Below are 21,881 nucleotides of genomic sequence, written 5' to 3'. Positions count from 1 at the left end.
GTGGGCCTACTAAGCGAACGTGTACGCGGAGCTTTGTCAACTTAATCAACAAATGATTCTAGCAGCTGGACCGTTGGATGTTAATCCAATAGCCGTGCTCCTTCTTCAACCTCTGTTCTTGCTCCTGTCTCCCGTGGGCGGCACCGCGGCTGTGCTGCCGCACACCCGAACCAGTCAAGTTTCCCGCTCCTCTCCATCTGCGACTCCACTGCCCCGTCTTCCCCATCTCCGGCTAGTTCCAGTCTGGGGCCTCGCCGTCGTCCACCGGCCTTTGGTGCGCTCGGCATGGTGTGGTCAACGTGGTCAACAATCGAGAGTCATCGGAAGATGACTGTACGTGAGAGGCTGACAGTGAGGACGCACCACGCCCATGGACGCATGCATACAACGGAACGCGGCCTGGTCAACGTGGTCAAGGAACGACTTCCATCGGAAGTGTACTGTACGTGGAGAGGCTAACAGCTGGGTCCACGGCCGCAGCAAGGAAGTGCCTCCTTATTACGCGCAAAATAATGATTCCTCCACCTAACAGCAGGGATCCACCGGACGGGCCACCGTATTTTGCGAAAAAAATGTTTCCCCCCTAACCGCTGGGACCCACCGGACGGGTCACCGTATTTCGCAAAAAAAATGTTCCCCCCGCTGTCAGCTCGGACCCACCGAAAGTGCCTCCTTATTACGCAAAAAAATGAATACTCCCCCTGCTAGCTGGGACCCACCTTGGTGGGAGGCTGACTTGTGGGCCTACTAAGTTGACAGGGACGGAGGGCTTTGTCAACTTAGTCAATATGAACAATTCTAGCTCCAGTGACCGTACGATGTCCATCCAATGACCGTAGTGCATCTTCAACCTCTGGTCTTCTTGCTCCAGCCGCCCAAACTAGCGCCGGTCGTGCCGCGTGCTCCTGACTCCCGTGGCAGGCTGTGATGCCGCGGAGGCCTCACCGCCCCTACTACTCCCACCGCTGGCCAGGCCATCCCTATACTCACCCACACCCCCTATTATTCTACGACGACGGCAGACTCACACCGCAGCAGAACCAGTGAACCCCCGTACTCCTCTCCGCGCGGGCTTCCACTGCCGCGTCTTCCCCGGCTCCGCGTCGTCCCCTTCCTAGGCCTCGCCATCGTCCACCACCCTGGTGCTCTCGGCGCGGCGTGGTCAACGTGGTCAAGGAACGACTTCCATCAGAAGAGTACTGTACCTGGAGAGGCTGACAGTTGGGTCCACGGCGGCCGCATGGAAGTGCCTCCTTATTACACGCAAAATAATTATTCTTCCACCTGACAGCAGGGACCCACCGCACAGGCCACCGTATTTCATGAAAAAAACATTTCCCCCTGACTGCTGGGACCCACCAGCTACATCTTCGCACGCAAGGAAGTGCATCCGGGCAAAAAAAACGATTCACCCTCCTAACTGCTGGGACCCACCAGCTATATCTTTGCACGCAAGGAAGTGCCTGACAGTCGGGACACCACCTGGTCGAAGCGTACGTAGCATTGTCATTCTGGTCACGAACGTGTACGTAAATACTGGTCGATGTAGAGGCGTGCACGTGTCGTAGTAGAGGCGCGCACATAGCATGTACACGTACGTACAGCGGCCAGGGTGCAAGATAGTAAATACGGCCATGTACGTACATATGGGCGGGGTCTCGAACGCCTACTCACGCGTACGTACGGCCAGGGCTCATGTACATGGCTGGGTCGGAACGGAGAAACATCGTCGTCGTCGTGTTCATGGGGAGCCAACCGGCTGGGTCAAAACGGAATGCGTCGTCGTGTTCATCGGGAGGGCTTGGACGGAACATTCGATGGAAACGAGGCCTGGCGTACCGCAGAACGGAGGAAACGGCCTTGTGTTCGACCGGCCACGTTCGGAACGGGATCCTGTTCATCAGGACGGGTCTGGCGTACCACAAAACGGAGGAAACGGACCTACTACGATCGAAACGGGGGTCCTATTGATCGGGAAGGGTGTGGCGTACCGCAAAACGGAGGAAACGGACTTGTGTTGGAGCGCTACGGTTGAAACGGGGGTCCTGTTCATCGGGAGGGGTGTGGCGTACCGCAAAACGGGACTCCACATGATACTGTTCATCTCCACCGTCAACCCCCTCCAGCCTCCACGGGCTACTGTTCATCCACCGTCGACCTCCTCCAGCCTCCACCTGCGACTGTTCATCCACGGGCTCCTGTTCATCCAGCCTCCACCGCGCGCTACTCCATCGGCTACTGTTCAACCAGCCCTCTCCACGGGCTCCTGTTCAACCACCCCTCCACGGGCTACTGTTCATCCAGCCCTCCACCGTCTACTGTTCATCAGGCCCTCCACGGGGTGGTCCTGTTCATCCAGCCCTCCATGGGGTCCTATTCATCCAGCCCCAACCGGCTTGATCGATCGGGGTCCTGTTCATCCAGAGGCAACACCACAGGGTCCTGTTCATCCAAACCAACCGGGAACTGTTCATCCAAACCCCCCCAGCAACGCTCACTGTTCATCTAGAGGCAGCATCGATCGGCTTCAGTTAGCAGCAGTAGCGAAGGAATCGCTCGATCGGGTTCAGTTAATAGCCATCGATCGATCGCTCGGGTTCAGTAACACGTAGCCTGGAGTGCAATCGCTCGAGTTCAGTTAGGGCCCAACGCCTCGCTCGGGTTCAGTTAGAGCCCAACGCGCGTGCATGTACGAGAGAAACACGCATCGCTCGGCCCCGACCACCCACCGTAACCGGGAACACCCCGATATTATCCTCGCCCTCGCTTCTACCATGGTTTTTTCCGTCATGGACGGCCCAAAGAATGTCATGCAGCTGCGTCTCCGGCCCGCCCAGGACGAAAAGCCCATTTTTTGTCATGATTTTTTGTCATAGAAGTAGGAGGCCACCACATCTATGATGATACCAGGTTTTGTCACAATTATCGTCATAGAAGTGTCATAAGTATGACAGAAAAAAATCATTCGGCCCAAAATGTCACGGATGTGTCTTTTTTTTGTAGCGGTGTTGCAAAACGCTAAGGCGGGGTCTGGCCCCGAATCGAATTTGACCCTAGTTCACCCCTGCGGGCCGGCTCTGGCTGATGAGGCTGAGCCGCTGCCCTATTCCTAGGCGCCTCTGCAGTTGATGGGGGTATAACTGGTGCTTCTGTAGTACTTGGTCCTGCCCCTGGTGTGTTGAACGAATTCATGGGCTCATAATTTAAGGGCAAACGGGTCTGATGCCTCCTTCAAAAGACTGCATTAGAGGCATTTTGATCCAGACTTAAACGCCAAGGCTCGGCCTTCAGGCGTTTGTTTCCGCATTAATCTGAGCTTGCAACGTGGCCATCTAGGTGTTTTCAGCATTGATATCCTCTTGGGCCTCTGTCATCTGCTCCCTAAGCTTTGCGATTTCAGCGTTACGCTCCGCTTGGTTTTCCACCGTGACCTCAGCCCCCATTAAGGTTGCCAATGCATCCATCAACTCAGATAAAACTTGAGCCAGAGGCCTGGCTGAGCCGAACCTTGAGGGTCAGTTGCCGCCACTGCTCTGGCCGTCTTACTGTTGAGAGCCGGTGTTGTGCCTGCCATGAAGATGGCGGCTCTGCATGGCGGCTCGTAGGGGTCCGGTATACTGTCACCATCGAAACAGCAACCAAGCCCGCCATCTTGAAGCTGGTAAATTGACTCCGTCTCTCCAGTCGAGGACTCATCGCCCGAGTAGATGAGAGTCTCCCCTCCAGATGCGGAATTTTCCGCAAGTTTTACACCTTGCGTGAATCCCTCGAAAACGTGTTTCTGACCGGCTTGGATCCGGGCGGGTTGTGTGCGTCAAGCCGGCTCGATGAGGTCGGTGCAAATGTTCTGCTCAGGTTCGGATGCGCCGATCTTGCCAATGAAGACGTGGATTCCGCTGAAGGGGACCCGGTACCCGTACTCGATTGAGTTGGCCTCGGGCCCCTAGCCAGCATTGTCGATGTAGAGCCTATCGTGGCGACTCTTGGTCATCCTGCCAACGGCGTATCCCTCGATCCCTGGGAAAGAGCCCTTCAAGAACTCGGAACCACTATGCACTGGCCCCACGGTGGCGCCAACTATCGTGGTTTTGTCATGGAAGATGTCCTAGTGTGAGGACTTAGACATGAGGTCATTGCAAACGGTGATTAGCTTGTCGGCGTTGAGCGGGTCGAAGGACACTAGTTTACCCAGGTTCGGCCCCTCACGGCGGAGGTAAAAGCCTACTCCTACATTTGTGCTTATTGCTTGAGTATCGATTACAAGGGAGCGGATTCACTTAACCTAGCTATCGATTGATTGTAACTTTGCCTTATTCTGTGCTGGGGACTCGCCTTTATATACAGGTCGAGGCCTCCGGCTTACAAGAGTCCTAGTCAGGTCACGAGCCATCACCGAGCCTAACTCTAAGTCTCCTTGCCTTCTGTGACAAGACATCGTATGGTAGCTTACACCTGCGGGTCGCCTGCCGCCTTCTGGCTTCGGGCCCTAAGCTGGCCCATCTTGTGAGCTACCCTTCTGGCCCTATGTCTTGATTGTCCTGGCCTATCTGAGGCCTAACTCCTAGAATCGCCAACTACTTAACCCAGCCCCTTCAGGGCGGGTTACATTGTGGGGTTATATCCCCAACAATAAGTGTATTACTGTTGTATTGGAACATTTGATGTTCACCATGATTCAAAGTTTTCCCTGCCTAATCTCTCTACTATAGCCAAAGAAACTGTTTATTTTTAGTCTTTTACCTTTTATGCCTTTTACTTTTATGCCCTTTACTTTCTACTCTCTGCAACCAACTTCAAATACCCACCTCGTATATGCACGTTTCCATGCAGATTCAAACAGTTAATTCGAACAAGACCTGTGACAATTTTTGCGTGATAGAAGCGACAAGATCAATACTCTCCCCCGCTCCTGATACGTCCATTTTGCATTATGTTTTTCTACTATTATTTATAATGTTTTTGGTCATTATTTCACTTTATGATGCAATTCTAATGCCTTTTCTCTCCTAATTTGCAAGATCTACATGGAGAGGGAAACTACAGGTAGCTGGAATTCTGGACCTAAAAAAGCTACAATAGAGAGAGCTATTCTACAGAACACCAAATGACTTGAAGCTTCATGGAGATTTTTTTTATTGGATATATAAAAAATATTGGAATGAAGAAACTCTAGAGGGGGCACCTGCTGCCCACAAGGCAACATGGCGCACCTACCCCCCAAGGCGCGCCCTGACGCCTTATGGAGCCCACAACTGGCCCCCGGCCCCCTCCTTCTGCTATATGAAGCCTTTTGCGCTAAAAAAATAAGAAGAGGACTTTCGGGACGAAGCGCCGCCGTCTTGAGGCGGAACCTGGGCAGGAGCACTTTTGCTCTCCGGTGGAGCGATTCCGCCGGTGATACTTCCCTTCGAAGGGGGAAATCAAAGCCATCAACATCACCAATGATCCTCTCATCATGGGAGGACCAATCTTCATCAACATCTTCACAACACCATCTCAACTCAAACCCTAGTTCATCTCTTGTATTCAATCTTTGTCCCAAAACCTCAGATTGGTACCTGTGGGTTGTTACTAGTGTTGATTACATCTTGTAGTTGATGCTAGTTGGTTTATTTGGTGGAAGATTATATGTTCAGATCCTTAAGAATATTCAATACACCTGTAATCTTGAACAAGAATATGGTTTGTGAGTAATTACTTTTGCTCTTGGGGACATGGGAGAAGTCTTGTTATAAGCGATCGTGTGAAGTTGGTATTCGTTCGATATTTTGATGATATGTATGTTGTTCTTCCTTTAGTGGTGTCATGCGAACATCGAATCACTACAAAAAAAAGACATATCCGTGACATTTTGGGCCAAATGGAAAAAAATTCTATCATACTTATGACACTTCTATGACAATAATTGTGACAAAACCCGGTATCATCATAGATGTGGTGGGGTCCTACTTCTATGATAGAAAATGGGCTTTTCGTCCTGGGCGGGCCGGAGACGCAGCTGCATGACATTCTTTGGGTCGTTCATGACGGAAAAAACCGTGGTAGAAGCGAGGGCGCAGAAAATATCGGGGAGTCCCCGGTTACGGTGGGTGGTCGGCGCCGAGCGATGCGCGTTTCTCTCGTACGTACACGCGTGTGTGCGAGGCGTTGGGCTCTAACTGAACCTGAGCGATTACATTGCAGGCTACGCGTTACTGAACCCGAGCAATCGATCGATGGCTGTTAACTGAACCCGATTGAGAAATTCCTTCGCTACTGCTGCTAACTGAAGCCGATCGATGCTGCCTCTAGATGAACAGTGAGTGTTGCGGGGGGGGGGGTGGATGAACAGTTCCCAGTGGGGGTGGATGAACAGGGCCCCGTGGTGTTGCCTCTGGATGAACAGTACCGCGATCGATCGAGGCGGTTGGGGCTGGATGAATAGGACCCCGTGGAGTGCTGGATGAACAGGACCACCGTGTGGAGGGTAGGATGAACACTAGACGGTGGAGGGCAGGATGAACAGCAGCCCGTGGAGGGGTGGTTGAACAGGAGCCCGTGGAGAGGGCTGGTTGAACAGTAGCCGGTGGAGTAGCACGCGGTGGAGGCCGGATGAACAGGAGCCCGTGGATGAACAGTCGCAGGTGGAGGCTGGAGGAGGTCGACGGTGGATGAACATTAGCCCGTGAAGGCTGGAGGGGGTCGACGGTGGAGATGAACAGTATCCCGTGGAGTCCCGTTTTGCGGTACGCCACACCCCTCCCGATGAACAGGACCCCCGTTTCGACCGTAATGCTCCAACACAAGTCCTTTTCCTCTGTTTTGCGGTACGCCACACCCCTCCCGATCAACAGGACCCCCCCTTCGACCGTAGGATGTCCGTTTCCTCCGTTTTGCGGTACGCCAGACCCCTCCCAATGAATAGGATCCCGTTTCGAATGTGGCCGGTCGAACACAAGGCCGTTTCCTCCATTCTGCGGTACGCCAGGCCTCGCTTCCATCGGCTGTTCCGTCCAAGCCCTCCCAATGAACACGACGACGCATTCCGTTCTGACCCAGCCGGTTGGCTCCCCATGAACACGACGATGACGTTGTTTCTCCGTTCTGACCCAGCCATGTACATGAGTCCTGGCCGTACGTATGCGCGAGTAGGCATTCGAGACCCTGCCCGTATGTACGTACGTGGCCGTATTTTCTTTCTTGCACACTGGCCGTTGTACGTACGTGTACATGCTACGTGTGCGCCTCTACTACGACACGTGCGCGCCTCTACATCGACCAGTATGTACATACACGTTCGCGACCAGAATGACAATGCTACGTACGCTTCGACTAGGTGGGTCCCGACTGTCACGCACTTCCTTGCGTGCGAAGATGTAGCTGGTGGGTCCCAGCAGTCAGGGGGCGAATCGTTTTTTTTTCAGACGCACTTCCTTGCGTGCGAAGATGTAGCTGGTGGGTCCCAGCAGTCAGGGGGAAACGTTTTTTCACAAAATACGATGGCCCATCCGGTGGGTCCCCGCTGTCAGGTGGAGGAATAATTATTTTGCACGTAATAAGGACGCGCTTCCTTGCTGCGGCTGTGGACCCAGCTGTCAGCCTCTCCACGTACAGTCCACGTCCGATGGAAGCCGTTCCTTGACCACGTTGACCACGCCGCGCCGAGAGCACCAGGGCGGTGGACGACGGTGAGCCCTAGGAAGGGGACGACGTGGAGCCGGGGAAGACGCGGCAGTGGATGCCCACGCGCAGAGGAGTATGAGGGTTCACTGGTTCGCTGCGGTGTGAGGCTGCTGTCGCTGTAGAATAACAGGGGGTGTGGGTGAGTAGAGGGATGGCCTGGCCAGCGGTGGGAGTAGTAGGGGACGGTGAGGCCTCCGCCGCATCACAGCCGGCCACGGGAGGCAGGAGCACGAGGCACGACCAGCGCTGGTTTGGGCGGTTGGAGCAAGAAGACCAGAGGTTGAAGAAGCACTACGGCCGTTGGATGGACATCGTATGGTTAGTGGAGCTTGAATCGTGCATATTGACTAAGTTGACAAAGCCCTCTGTCCCCGTCAACTTAGTAGGCCCACAAGTCAGCCTGCCACTATACTGGGTACCAACGGGAGTATTCATTTTTTTTCGTGCATAATAAGGAGGCACTTCCTTTTGTGCGAAGATATAGCTGGTGGGTCCAAGCTGTCAGCAGCGGTAACGTTTTTTTCGCGAAATACAGAGGCCCTTTCGGTGTATCCCAGATGTCAGGTGGAGGAATCATTATTTTGCGCATAATAAGGAGGCATTTCCATGCGTGCGGCCGTGGACCCAGCTGTCAACCTCTCCACGTACAGTCCACTTCAGATGCATGTCGGTCGTTGAACATGTTGACCAGGCCGCGCCGAGAGCACCAAGGAGGTGGACGACGGCGAGGCCTAGGAAGGGAACGACATGGAGGCAGGGAAAACTCAGCAGTTGTTTCCCAAGTGGAGGGGAGTACGACTGTACGAGGGTTTACTGGTTCGTCTGCTGTCGCCGGAGAATAACAGCAGGTGTGGGTGAGTAGAGGGATGGCTAGGCCAGCGATGGGAGTACGGTGGGGCGGTGAGGCCTGCGCGGCAGCACAGCCGGCCGCGGGGAGGAGGGAGCAGGCAGTCCCGCCGGCGCTTGTTTGAGCGGCTGGAGCAGGAAGAGCAGAGATTGAAGAAGCACGACGGCCGTTGGATGGAAATCCAACAGTCACTGCTTGTGCGTCAACCTTTTTTTAGGAAAGCCTCAAATCTGTGGAAAACAGCATACATCCCATCTGCCATTATTTCTAATAATTTACAACCCATTTGCTAATTCTTAAGGCTTTTTTTGGAGCCCATATTCTTTTTGTTAGCATTACAGCCCATATTGTGGCCACGGTTAAAAATTATACGAAATTTTGCATATTTCGGTGCGGTCCGCACTGTTTTTAATCCCGAAATTTCGAGTCACATTCAAACTGATTTAAAAAATAAATGTATATCAATATAAAATCCAAAAAATTGTCCACGCATAAAAATCAATGCAATTTAAAATCTCGAAATGAAAAAAAGAAATTTGAAACTAATTGCCAGTTTGATGTGTTTTAAAAATGTACAGCCTATTTCTCATTACTGATAGGCCATTATCTCGGCCAGCCGAATGAAGCTCTCCTCGTCTTGAAAGATTTGCAGCCCAACAGGCCTGACAAAGCGACTTACTTAGCAAATCACAAAAAACTGGGTTGTGGCCATGGACCCAGCTGCGGCTGTGGACCCAGCTGTCAGCCTCTCCATTTACAGTACTCTTCCGATGGAAGTCGGTTGTTGACCACATTGACCACACCGTGCCGAGAGAACCAAGGCAGTGGACGACGGCGAGGCCTAGGAAGGGGACACGCGGAGCCGGGGAAGACGCGGTAGTGGATGCCCACGTGGAGAGGAGTACGAGGGTTCACTGGTTCTGCTGCGGTGTGAGGCTGTCGTCGCCGCAGAATAACAGGGGGTGTGGGTGAGTGGAGGGATGGCCTGGCCAGCGATGGGAGTAGTATGGGGGTGGTGAGGCCTCCGCGGCAGCACAACCGGCCACGGGAGGCAGGAGCAGGCGGCACGACCGGCGCTTCTTTGGGCGGCTGGAGCAAGAAGACCAGAGGTTGAAGAATCACTATGGCCATTGGATGGACATTGTACGGTCACTGGAGCTAGAATCGTTCATATTGACTAAGTTGACAAAGCCCTCTATCCCCATCAACTTAGTAGGCCCACAAGTCAGCCACCCACTATGGTGGGTCCCAGCTAGCAGGGGGTATTCATTTTTTTGTGCGTCATAAGGAGGCACTTCCTTGCGTGCGAAGATATAGCTGGTGGGTCCGACCTGTCAGCGGGGGGAACGTTTTTTCCGCAAAATACAGAAGCCCTTCCCGTGGGTCCTAGCTGTCAGGTGGAGGAATCATTATTTTGCGCGTAATAAGGAGGCATTTCCTTGCGTGCGGCCGTGGAACCAGCTGTCAGCCTCTCCACGTACAGTCCACTTCCGATGGATGTCGTTCATTGACCACGTTGACCAGGCCGCGCCGAGAGCACCAGGGCTGTGGACAATGGCGAGGCCTAGGAAGGGAACGACATGGAGGGAGGGAAGACTCGACAGTTGTTTCCCACGCGGAGGGGAGTACGACTGTACGAGGGTTTACTGGTTCATCTGCCGTCGCCGGAGAATAATAGCAGGTGTGGGTGAGTAGAGGGATGGCCAGGCCAGCGATGGGAGTACGGTGGGGCGGTGAGGCCTGCGCGGCAGCATAGCCGGCCGCGGGAGAAGGGAGCAGGCAGTCCCGCCGGCACTTGTTTGAGCGGCTGGAGCAGGAAAAGCAGAGATTGAAGAAGCACGATAGCCGTTGGATGGACATCCAGCAGTCACTGCTCTCGGGTCCAATATTTCTAATAATGTACAACCCATTTGCTAATTCTTAAGAATTTTTTTGGAGCCCATCTTCTTTTTGTTAGCATTACACCCCATATTGTGGCCACGGTTAAAAAGTATATGAATTTTTTGCATATTTCGGTGCGGTCAACTGTTTTTAATCCTGAAATATCGATTCACATTTAAACTACTTTGAAAAATAATTTATGTAAATATAGAATCCAAATAATTGTCCACGCATAAAAATCAATGGAATTTAAAATCTTGTAATGAAAAAAATTTAAACTAATTCCCGGTTTGACGTGTTTTAAAAATGTACAGCCCATTTCTGGGCAAACCGAATGTAACTCTCCTCGTCTTGAAAGATTTGCAGCAGGGCTGATAAAGCAAGTAGGCCTCGTTTGGGTATTTCTTTAAAAAAAATAGAACTGGGCTAGCCATTTTTAGCAAGAAAAAAACACAACTGGGCTCATGATGTGGTAAACATAAATAAAACCCTGGCTAGATGGGCCACAGCCCCCGCACAACCCCGTTGTTACCCTGATCCGTCGCTAAAACTAGTATAAATAACAACTGCTTGTTCCTCAAAAAAACTGCGCGACCTGCTGGGTCCCTGGTGTCAGCCGCTCGTAGTGTAATTTCTCGTTTATTGACTACGTTGACAATGTCGTGAGCCCCATATGTCCAACCATTAGGAGGAACCATATTTTTGGGCTTGTAATATAGAGGCACTTGCTTGCGTACTGCCATGACACTGGTGGGTCCCTACTGTCATCCTCTCCATGTACAGTCATCTCCTTGTTCCTCTCGGTTGTTGACGACGTTGACAATGCAAGAGGGCGGCGCACCGCGCACGGCGAGCGAACCAAGGCCGCAGGGCGGATGACGACGGCGAGGCCTCAGATAGAACGAACAGGAGCCGTGGAAGATGCGCCGGTCCAGTCGCAGGCAGAGGGGAGTACGAGGGTTGACTGGTTCGGGTGCGGGTGCGTGTTGGGGCTGACATCGCCGGAGAATAACAGGACGTTTGGGGGAACAGAGGGAGGGACTGGCCAACGTTGGAGGGTACGTACGGTAGGGCGGCGGAGGTGCAGCCAGCCATGGGAGGCGGGAGCAGGCGGAGCCGACGGGTGGTTTGGTTTGGGTGGCTGGAGGAAGAAGAAGACAAGAGATAGAAGATACACAACAGATGTTGGATGTCAATCCAACGGCTGGTAGGCAGAACCGTTTGTTGATTGGCTAGTAAGTCAACACCACCTTGGATAGGCTATTTCCTCGCGGGTCCCAAATGTAAGAATCCAAATCTGCCACGGTCATGCAACCCTTCCTATGAAAATTTATAGCCCATTTGATGTGCTAGTTGGAAATAAGTTTGTGGGTGCTGGTGGGGGCTAATCACTTGGCTTATGTAATGCACAGTGAGCTCAAGCAGCCGGCGAGAGTGATGTTATTTCCCTTGGTTGGGATTTGTTAGTTGTTACAATGTTTCACTCTAAATTAAACGACTGGCAAGCCATTTGCCTTGCTTCAAAGAAAATATGACAGTCACAACCGAGTTGAAAAGGGCAAGAACATCTAACTCCAGCTTACAAACTGTACAAAAGCACGAGGGTTAATTGTTCATCGGGTTTACAAAAAAACCCAGGTTGAAAAGGGCAACAACATCTAACTCCAGCATTGTTTTTGGTAGTCACAGTCAAATGGATCGGTCAGGTCCATAGAATGAACATCCTGGGTCGTAAAATTTACTGGATTATGACCATAATATGTTGTAAATAGAAGCCCGGCACGTTCAGAAGCTCTTTTGCCCACCTGAAACTCCTTCTTTTGCTCTTCCACATACCCATCCATCAAAACCATGTTGCTGATAAACTTAAGCCTGATGGACAATAGTAACCTCGCATTCAGCAGGAAGAATGTGACAAATCTAGTGTTTGCACGGTTGGCTACATATCGTTCTAGCGTTATTGTCTTCAATCGAATCTCATGAGTGAGAAAATCCCGATGCTTACGAATCCACCGATTGGTTATAACTTTCTTACCCCATCGTGTTGCCTAAATAGACATGAAGATTGAAAACAGTTAAGGTCTAAAAAAAGGAGTGTCGAAAGAGCAATAGTTGAACGGTTAATTCTAGTACACTATATGCGGGCTTCCAATGTGCGTGAAATTATCACCTTTATATACAACTTCTCCAGACATGGAAAGCATTGCAGCAAGCCAATAATCTTGTTCAGATCAAAACTATTCATTTGGATATATAAGATCTTGACAGAATCCAGCACCATTGATAGGCCATCCATGGAGAAACTCTTCATTGAGCATAGAACATAATATTAGTACAAAATATGTACTCCAAGATGACATATAACTTATGCGCAGAAATTTAAAATGCAGCTTATGGTTACAAGTGTAGATGATAATGTAAAGTACCTGAAGAACTGTGGAGCCAAACACCATATTGGAATGAGCACATAGATCATGTATTACACCCAAGGTCTCCAGTTTAGGCGCAGAGAGGATGGTTATTTGCAATGGTGAATAACTAGAATCAATGATCAACCTTTGAAGTGAAGGGGCATCTTGGATGATGAGCTGCCTTCCGTCAAAACAAATTCCAATTCTTACAAGGTTAGGCGACTTTATTTGGAGACAACCGATTCTAACTGTGAAAACAAGCACCAAGCACTCCAGGGCAGGGCAACTGGAGTGGATGATGTTGTGCAATGAGGCCTCCGATATACGAACCCGCACAAGTGAAAGTTTCTTCAGAAATGGGAGTCGAAGGTTTAGTACCAGATTGTCTGGTAGGTCGCACAGCGCAAAGGTGGCGGTGTGGAGAGAGGAGGAAAACCGCGAGATGGACATCGGTGCTGAGGGCACAGGTAGATGGCGTTCGGTATCTGGTAGGTGATTTCCAGGGGAATAGTAGAACTCAAGCAGCTGTAGTTCTGTGAATTCAGGGAATTTCCGCCAAGCGTCCACCGTGCAGGGCATGGTATGCTTGCTCAGGTAGCATGATGGCTTTGGGGATTTCAAAATCATTGAAGAGAGATAGCTGACGACAGTCGAGATTAAGGGGCACGGCGCGCCATAGAGGGCGCCACCGAATTGAGAGGACTTGGGTGCGGTAGCAATCCTTGGTGGGGAGAAGCAAGATGATCTCCCCAAGGACGGCGTCCGGGAGATCGCTGATGCGGTCCAACCGAGATTCTACGGGTTCCTAGGATCCGGTGGGGGCGGGGTCGCCGCTTCTCCCCGCGCTGCCGGGTGCGGGATCTACAACAGGCGTCGCCGCTGGCGGGAGCCACATCTTCTTGGCGCTGGGGTCAGCCGACTCCATTTTCCTCGAGGGCGTCGCGTCGCGCTCACGGATTTGAGCAGAGTAACGAATGACGAGCCTAGTTGTAGTGCGAGTGAAGAAGAAGGGGAGCTGGGATTTTTCTGTAGTAGTGAGGAACAAGGGGAGCTGGGGTTTTCTGTAGGAGTGAGGTGAGGAATTTGGGGGTAGGAGTGGAGCGAGCTGACGTGAGGTGGGTGGGAGTGAGGAGGAAGAAGAACACCCAGGTTTTTTTGGGGGGCGGTGTGCTGGGTGTGGGTAGCGCCTCTCATTCAGTAAATATATGGACATTTGAATTGATTTTAATATTTACTAGGGTGGATGGGCTGTTTTGTCTTGGGCCCAGAGAAACAATTACTACTAGTACAGCGGAGACACTCTACAGCTACCCAGAAAAACAATTACTACTAGTACAGTGGATACAATACCGCTTCTGGCTCCTCCTAGGTCATCTAACCATCTCCCTCTACTGAATGCCGTTATACTTTTGTTCACCGACATGCGGGCCATGCAGTGCGCGGGCCCAAATGCCATCCACCAAATTAGAAGGCAGTATGCAGGCGGAGAGTCACCCCGGTCGTAGCGCGGCAATAACGAGCCGTCGTATCACAAAACCCCACCTCCCCGCAATCTAAGTTTGACGGACGAAGAAACCATCATTTCACTCTTCGCTGAATCCCCTTCTCCCTCACCGTCTTCAAGAAAGGCAACACTCGCATCTGCCACTGTTCTTCTCTCCCAACGAAGGGAAGGTAAGCGGATCCGTGATGTTGGTATATTTTCGCTCAGAGAAAAAAAAGAACTTTTGCAAAGCAGTAACCGATACTCACTCTCTTTTTTGTTTCATTGTCATTGCGATTGTGTTTTCCTTTCAGTGGTCTCCTAGTATTCGTCAGTTTCATGATGGACCAAGGAGAACCAGACAAAGATCTGCCGATATTGAAGCAGACGCGGGAGGCTGATCCCCACGAGACAGAGAGCTCCAAGAAGATGGAGGCAACCACCGAGCCGACCCCAGATACGCTCACGGCCACTACTGAGATGGTCAACGCCCCGTTTGAGGTTACAGTCCCCGTGGCACTACAGGAGAAGTTTTCCCCCTTCGAGGATGTGTCCCACCCCCCCCGCTGCGCCGCCCAAGGTGATTTTCTTCTTTGCCGATCTCAATTGTGGTTTTTCATCTAAGTATGTGGTGATGAATAATGAAAATTTTTATTAGCTTCGATGCCATGCTATACATAGTGGTTTAAATAACTTGTGTTTCTTATACTGGAAAGTAATTTAGAATTTGTTTCTGATTCAATTAGAGCCCTGATGCAGACAAGGATTATGTGGTTGTACATGTCACTCGCTATGAGGCGGATGACCTGAATATACGCACTGGGAAAATAGAGTTTTAGGTTGTTGGATCCTGGAAGCCATTTGCGCTTATACCAATGAAGAGTTGTATTCCAGCCTCACTATTGTCAGGCGTGTTGTCCAGGGTGTACTGAAGCACAAGAAGTTCAAAGCTACTCCTTCATTTGTGAGGCATACTGTTCTTGTCAAGCTTATGCAGGAAGATGATGTGGCATGCCTCCACAAACAAGTTTATGAGTGGCAAGGCCACAAGGTTTTCTTCATGAACGTTCACAGGATTGAGCTGCTGCCGGACGTCCTCGATGATGTTCATGGCAAGGTCCATCTTGTGTCCAGCCCAAATTAGATCGAGGCATGAAATACTTGCCCCAGCTAGTGTTTAATAGTAGTTTGGATTCTGTCTAATTATCCGAACCTTGCCTATTATCGAGCCCTCTGGGGCTAGTACACTGTTTGAATCCGTCTATGGGAACTGCTGCTACTTTTGCGTGCCCGTGAATCATCGTAATTGTTGCCGAAACAGATGCATCCTCACTAGTTTTATCATACGAGCAGTGTGTGTTTTGATGAAATAGAGTACTCGTTTGAGAACTGTGCGCCGACGTATACATAAGTACTTGTAAACACTGTTGGTGCTACCCCACTTGTAAGCAGTTGTGCAAAACACGGCACATTGGCTCAGCTCACTTCAACACTAGGCTATCGACCAGCTAACAATCAACAATCTGTTGTCTGACATATAAGCAACCATGTATCTTGTTACAGTGGTTCATGCAGTTAAATGAGGCCACAATGTAAATTCCAAATGTTCACACGCTAGTCCAGCGTTCATGTGGAACACTCACATTAAACTCGGCTTCATAAAAAACTTGAAAAGCATAAGTTAAGCAATTTTATACATCTCAATGATTCATAGAACATAACAAACATATACTAGTTCACAACAAAAGACAAAGTTGTGAGAAGGTTTACAAATCAGGAAAAAACAAGCAAGGCTTCTCTGAGCAAAGGGCCTCCCGGCAGGCTTAAATTTCCTGGAGTTCACTCTGGTTTTTTCTTGTTGCCACCATCCAGGGTTAGGTTCTCTCATTCTAGAATAATGAATTATAATTGTGTTCTCAGCTGGAATGCTGAACTGAACCATGTAGTGTACTGACCAGCTGAAATTCTTGTGCATTCCACTAAATTTAAGCACCGATATTTGCATAAATAAGCAGACCACAATGCCTATTGTCCGCGCACCTGTCCAAAAAACCGCCGTGCAGTTGTGCCAGCTAGTCCTCTGGCCATGGATGAACTGGTAGAAAGTGCATTCCGGACTAGGATGCAATTGTTTTCGCTCGTCCCTGCACGGCAATCAGGAAGTAAAACATACGAATCAACTTCTTTTATATTGCGTTGGTCATTCTACATAGTAACTACCAATGTAGGAATACCTGGAAGACGGGTGGTTCGACGACGGCAACGAGGGATAGCCATCTCATTTTGCGCAGTTCTACTAAAACTGAGGTGTGTGCTTTTGATTGCGCGGATAGAAACGATACAGAGACAGGCATCCCGAAACGATATGGAGACAGACATCCCTGTTTGCGCAAATACGAAATACAGTTATTTAAACAGTGACAGATATTTGCAGTGGTGTATGATTAACATCAACATCTATTGTGTTATAATTGGCACTAGATTGACAGTATGAAAGTGTCCTTACATAAGTAGCATCACATCACATCAACACTGCCACTAGATTAACATGCAGAACAATAGCATTAGTATTACTGTCATGAGGTAGCACATGGTCAGTAAATGTGCAATCAAATTTGTGCAGTTCCACTGGGATGAAGCAATGTTAGTGGTGAGGCAGATGTGGTTGCCGAGAGCGGCAAACACTCAGGCAGCATGTCTGCATTTGTCCCATTTTTTATCTCCTCGGCGACATTTTCCTATGTGAGCACAGGAAATCTAGACCTGCTCATCTCAATTGCGTTGTCCCCCAACACCCGTCACTTTCTTTCCTTTTTCAACCAAGAGATAGGTCCACTTCCCCCCACCCTTCGCCATCCACCATGCTTTCTCCGTCTTTTCAACCAAGAGACCGGTTGGGTAGCCAGTATCTACTACTTTCCCCCGTTTCCTCTTAGAACCAAGTCCTAGATTCATGCTACAACTTTCCCACTTTCTTCCCTGTTTGAACCAACTCTTAGAGTCGACTGTATGAACTAGCTTCACCTCTAATAATAGTAAAAGTCTAGGTGGCTTTGGAATAGCGGACGGAAGTAGAAAAAGATCCACACGAAGCCAAGTGGGGAGCTGGGGCAGTAGAGCAAGGCAGGTTTCAAAGGAATATATAGCTGAGGGTCGTCGGCATGTGGCAAAGACGGCGTCGGGAGGCCGCATCTTTGCCACAATACCGCAGGGAGGAAGAAGGGGTCGGAGGCCCTCCGGAGCCGGCGCTCTCTTGGAGAGAACGGCACGGCCGCCGATCGGGACGCGCGGGCAGCCGTTGGTCTCCTCCCTCGCCGCCGACGACAGCGTGAACGATGCACCTACACCCCTGCCCCGGTCGAGGTTGTCCGGCCGGATTTGTGACCAGCCGTGAGCTAAGAGAGAGTGTGGCCACCTATGTCTTGCTTAGATCTGGAGAGCATGAGAGAGTGAACGAGAGGAACCCTAGTAAAGCAAGCGCTAAGGCTCCTGCTTATATATATAGTGGAGTGATTTTATTGTACCAGCTTAAAAAAAATGCGCTCCTACATGTACCCGCGAGTGGGTGTGAGAGAACTAGTGCGTGTGTGCACCGCGTCTCTTCGTGAGAGTACAATATACTATGCCCAAAGAACGTTCGCGACAAGAGTAATAGTATAAGTGTGTGACGTGTGAGCTAAAATAAAATGTGCGCGGCGTCTTTTGTTTTTTAGAAGTTCTGAGGGTAGGGTGTGAAGAGCACATATGTGTGTGACGTCTACCTGCAGATAGACGGTGGGTGCCAGAGGACTCGGGAGGGTGCGTGTGCATGACAGAGAGGGGGCACGTATCAATGCAATGCATGTGTCCGTAAATCATTATCCGACAAACGTACGCCGCAAGCCTTTTCCTAACGAACGCCGTAAGAACCGTTAGATCGGCATCCGACAGTGTCAGTTTTGCCATGTTATTTAACAGAACAGCCACTCCTACGCATAAATCTTCCACATGAGTGTTAGCAACTGCCGTATGCTCCCTCCGTTCCAAAATGCAGTGCATATAGCTTTATTGAAAATTCAAACCTCGCAAACTTTTACCGACTTTTCGTGTACCAAATTGCACATATAGAATACCCTGTATATATCATTTCATTCATCTTCAAGAGGTAACTATAAAGATGGGGGAGGAGTCTACAAAGAAAGACCGTCGTATCACCTGCAGCAATTTCAACCATCCTTTGGTGTGGAGGAATATCATAGGAACTCTATATGATATGATTTTTATAGGATTTTTTCCTTTAGAGCCAATTGGTTCATAGGAATAGATTCATATACTCCACATTTCAAAGGAAATAAACATGATATAATTTCTATAGCTTTAGACCCACTTGGTTCATATGAATGGATTTCTATACTCCCATAATTTCAAAGGAAAATAAACATTAGCGTATATTCAATAGAAAAGTTCCTATGATATGAACCAAATTACATCTCTTTTCTAATCCCTCCTCATAGGAATTGAGATACATGTCATCTCTAGATTCAATAGAAAATTCCTATGATGTCAACCAAATGACATCTCTTTTCCAATCCCTACTCATAGGAATTGAGATACTCCATGTCATCTCTTTCCCTACAACTTCCATGTATACATCTTCTATTCCTAATTAGCCAGTACAACCCACTAGTAGCTTCTTTCCAAGACATGCAACTATGGCACAAGAACTATATAGTGTGTGAATAACTTGAAAGATGGTTGCTGGATGAAGCTAATCCGACAGTGCAGAGATGGAAAATCCGAGCACTACTGGCCGTTGGATATCATCAACATTCCACCAGATCTGCCACATGTACAATTTAGAGGACTCCATGGTTGAACTTAAGCATAATGCACAAACCTCAAAACACAAGCACTTCTCCTTTGTTCTAGAATCTTCCATATCATAATTAATTTTTTCTAAATGAATTGCCATTATTTGTTTTTTACTTTATGCTTTACAATGCACAACCCCATGAATCTTAACATTTTTATAAAACTAATTGATTTTGAATGAGATGAACTATAAGAACTAAACGAACATCTACATCATGCATATATGACTCAAAGCTTTACATGCTATAGTGTGTATTTATTCATAATTTGGTTTCGAAATCTCATGCGTTCAATGCATGTGTACCTTACTATTTTGAGTAGAGTAGCAAATTTCACGCGGCCCCGGGTATATAAAATGCAGGGCCCATGCATCATTGCCTTTCGGTCGAACCTACGTCCACAATTTTTTGTACGTACTATGTCTCCACTGGTCCCTGAACCCAAAATGTTGCCTCGTTCCCCTAAAACCAAGCGGCCCACACATATTTAAGGCGTCGACTCAAACTCAATCCCTCTCCCGTTTACTACGACGTGGCCCCGCACGCCCTAGTAGTACTCCTACAAACCCTACCGCCACACGCATCATCGGTTTTCTTCAAGAGGACGAGGGAGAAGCAGATTTGTAGTGGAGGCGCTTTCAAAAAAAATGATCTGTAGTGGATACCCCTACCCTAGGGTGCCCTAGGTAGCTGCCGCACGCATCATTGGTTTTCTTTTTTCTTTATGCTCTTGCGCCCTAGAGTGAAATGATGGTTGCTTCGTCCGTCCAGCTTAATGCAGGAAAGGTGGGGCTTTGTGATTTGACCCCTCATCGCTCATTTTCTACTACTTCGGCGCTACGACCGGGGTGCCTCCAATTCCAACCGCTGCTCCGAACTGTAATTTGGTGCATCGCACGTGGAACAAGACGGTGGATGAGCCACATGTCGGCCAAAGGGGTCCTGTTAAGTGTGTCGCCATTTCATGTGCGGACTGACCCTGCTTGAGTCGCTACGCCAACACGACAGGTGCAGCCTACCACTTGGTTTTGCTCCTTGGTGAATCTCGCCTATATTGATCTAAAAAGATACGTACTGAACTACCCTCTCCGTCTTGTTTTTTTAGACGTCTCGGTTTATAGGGCGTGCACGTAGTTCTAGGTCATCCATTTGACTAACTAAATCTGAGTTACTATGTCACAAAAAGTATATCATTGGATTATTAAGCGGATGTAGTTTCTAAACATATACTGTTCATCACATATATAGCCAATTAAATTCTCAACCTAGAACGACGTGCATGCCATGTAAACCGATACGGAGGAAGTATAGTAGTAAAAATGAGGTGATTTTACCGAGCGATCGGCGGGGGAGCATGGCCTGTCATGCGGTCCCACGTGTCATGATGTACCAAGGCGATGCGCGTGTCCCACTTGAGGCAGAAGCAATACTACGTGGTTTGAGATGATGGCGAACCGAAGTGTGAAATAATGGTTGCTTCGTCCGTTTGGGAAGGTGCGGCATTGTGATTTGACGTCTCATTGCTCATTACTACTACTACTACTACTACTACTACTACTACTACTACTACTACTACTACTACTACTACTGGGGCGGTATGACTGGGGTGCGTCCCCCCTGCTGTTCTGCACTGTTATTTGGTACTTGACACGTCGACCCGGTTGCTATATGTCCCACATGTCAGCGACAGGAAGTACAGAATTCATGAACGCGAGCGTCGATGGAGGAGTACAAGACATGGCTTGGGTTTTTGCTACTTCGCGCGATCCATCGATACAAACCCAGACTAAAAAAGGCGAGGGCGGGTCTTTTCCCGCGCGGCAGGCGGGGGAGTTTGGCATAGTCTGTTCGAGGCAAGGAGGCAGGAAGGGAAACAAGCAAATAAAGGTTGAGTGACTTAGTTTTGGGAAAATCTGATTTTACGGAGTACGTACCCACTAGGGTTTATAGGGCTCATCTACAAAACATTCATTTTTCCCTTTTATAAGTCTCAATTCTACTACTAGTAGTAGTACCATCACATGTTGGATTTCGAGGTGTGTTAGATCACCCGATGCAAGCAGTGTCAAGAGAAAACTCACCAATGCATGTAGAAGTTCATGCAAATTTAGTGGTCATTCATGCATTCGTTCTAATTAATGCCTAGGTAAACATAACTTCTTGAGAAAAACGAGCGTACTAATTACTTGTGCAAACTAGGAGTACGAAATTAATTCGACCACTCACCGTCTACCTTGGTTGGAGAGATTTTGAAATTGAGCCATAAACTGGAAAGGAGGGAGTAGTAACTTTTGTCTCGATTACTATTTGTGGCCTTGTATAGATGCAAAATGTATTTTTTATAGTGGCCTTGTATAAGAGGGTGCTTGGATCCAAGGGACTTATTTTAGTCTGACTAAAAATAGTCTCTTTAAGAGGCTAAAGTTCCAAGCACCCCTGACTAAAGAGGGGCTAAAACTAGTCTTGAGACTAATTTTTTTTAGTCAGGGGTACCCCTACTAAAATGTGGATTAGTCCTCTCTCTCATCATTTAACTCCTCTCCTTTAACACAGGCGAGTTCTGGATTGGAGGGTTTGGATGATAATAAATGCTCATTAACTTGATTTTAGTCTCTTTAGTATTTGGATCCAAGCATGGGTGAGGCTAGCAAGTTTTAGTCCCACTACTTTTAGTCATGAGACTAAAACGTATCCAAGCACCCTCTAAGTAAATGGAGGGAGTACTAAAGGACATATATATTCCAAAC

The sequence above is a fragment of the Triticum aestivum genome, chromosome 5D, assembly GCF_018294505.1.
Source record: "Triticum aestivum cultivar Chinese Spring chromosome 5D, IWGSC CS RefSeq v2.1, whole genome shotgun sequence".
NCBI classification, from domain to species: Eukaryota; Viridiplantae; Streptophyta; class Magnoliopsida; order Poales; family Poaceae; genus Triticum; species Triticum aestivum.
This window is presented reverse-complemented; position numbering follows the sequence as displayed.